The sequence below is a fragment of the Octopus bimaculoides genome, chromosome 30 (assembly GCF_001194135.2).
Source record: "Octopus bimaculoides isolate UCB-OBI-ISO-001 chromosome 30, ASM119413v2, whole genome shotgun sequence".
Classification (NCBI taxonomy): Eukaryota; Metazoa; Mollusca; class Cephalopoda; order Octopoda; family Octopodidae; genus Octopus; species Octopus bimaculoides.
In genome coordinates this window covers 6,540,694-6,542,869 of record NC_069010.1, presented here as the reverse complement: position 1 = coordinate 6,542,869, position 2,176 = coordinate 6,540,694, and positions in this window count along the sequence as shown.

The window sequence follows — 2,176 nt, the reverse complement described above, 5'->3', positions numbered from 1 at the left end:
TATATATATATATATATATATATATTGTCGTGGATTAGAAATCGAATCGGATGGTTTGTACGATGAGACGAAATTACGTTGACACTGATCGATAATGAGTTGAATTAATTATTTAATAAAAGTAATTGTAATGGTATGATTTTTGTATAGGTGAAGAAGAGAGATCGACTTACCTCAGAGCAGTGCGTTATAATCAATCCACAGGGATGTTTAGCAAAATGCAATGAGAGTAAGGCTGAATGTGTAGACGTGAATGAGAGGGGTAGGAGTAAGGAGGATGTGAGATACAACAAGTTAGAGTTGGAGAGAGAGGGGGAGAATGATGCGGGGAAGGGGAGAATGACAGTAGTTGTGAATGACAGAGGAGGAGGGAGGATATGAGTGAGGTAGGAGGTAGGAGGGATTGAAAGCTAGTGAAGGAGGGAAAAAGAGGAGTGGGAAGAATGACAATGGTTGTAAATGACAGAGGCGGGAGGAAGGGTATGAGGGACACGTTAGAGTTAGAGAGAGAGAGAGAGGGAGGAGATGGATACAAAGCTAATGAAGGAGGGGAAAGGGGAGTAGGAAGAATGGCAGTATTTTTGAATGGGAGGTGGAGAAGAAGATACGAAATACAAGTTAGAGAGGAAAAATGAAGGGGAGGTAGGTAGGTAGATAGAGAGAGAAATTAAGGAGGGAAATAAGAATAAGGTAAAATAGTGGTTGTAAATGAGTGAGGAGGAGGAGAAATCGCAAATTGTGAAGAAAATGGAGGGTAGGAGTTGTGAATGTGTGTGTGGAGAAGGAAAATCATTTATGATTTAATTAGGAGAATGAAGGGATAAAATTGACTCATAGGGATTACGGGAGAGGGGTGTAAAATGTGTTGATAAAAAAAACAATTGGAGGAAGAGGGAGGGGTAAAAAAGATTAAGCAAAGGATTAGAGGGAGTTGGAGGGAAAGAGACACAGAGAGAGTGTGTGTCTGTGTGTGTGTGTGTGTCTGTGTGTGTGTGTGTGTGCAAAGACTAAGCAAAAATGGAAGAGGAGAGAAAGTAGTATTGAAAGACTAAGCAGTGAATTGGAGGGGGTGAAAAGAGTCGTAGAAAGAGAAGGTAAAGGATTGGAGAGAGAAAGAGAGAGACAGGTGTGAAAAGACGAAAGAAAGGATGAAAGAGAGAGAGAGATGTAGAACAATTAAGCAAAAGATTGGAGGAAGAGAAAGAGAGTAGAAAGATTAAGGAAAGGATTAGAGGGGGGGAAGAAAGAAGTAGAAAGGCTAAGCCAAGTGTTGGAACGAGAGAGAGAGAGAGGGAGAGAGAGCAGAGGTGTGGAAAGACTTAGGAAAGAAGTGTAGGGGAGACAGAGAGAGGTATAGAAATAAAGAAAGATGGCTGGATGGATGGATATATAGAGATAAATAGATGGACAAATATAATTAAATAGGAGAGCTATCTTAAGGATTAACCCTTTAGTATTCAGATTACTCTGTCAAATGTAAAGCCTGTTTAATTACATTGTTTTCAATTAATTGTACAGCATCTTGAAACTCTGAGATTTTGATGATGTCCCTGTTTATTTTTAGAATGAGTTTGTAGGGTAGGTGTGAGAGGTCAGAGCTGACTGGTTTGAGCATAAAACAGGGAGACAATTTTGGCCTGATATGGCCGGTTTAAACACTAAAGGGTTAAAACGACATGGTGGTTGCTGTTCAGTGTCAGGTCAACCCTGATTGAACAAACCTGTGGAGAAAGATGTATGCCATTGATGGCAATCCCCGCTTTTATCAGATATTGTGTACATGTCTGCGTGGTCTTGCATATAATTCAGTGACCCAACCAGTGCTGGTGCCATGTAAAAAAGCATCCAGTCTCCACTGTGAAGTAGTTGGTTTTTTGGAAGGGCATCCAGCTGTAAAAAAGCCATGCCAACACTGACCTCACCTATGCTGGTGCCACGTAAAAAAGCACTCGGTCCACTCTGCAAGAGGGGGGGGTGATGTTAGGAAGGGCATCCACCTGTAAAAACCCTCCCAAAACAGATGCTGTAGCCTGGGATAGTCTTCTGCCTGGTCAGCTCCTGTCAAACAATCCAACCCATGCCAGCCTTGATGGCAGATGTTAAATGATGATGATGATGATGATGATGATGATGATATATAATTACTAAATGAATTAATATTCAAAAATATTTAGAG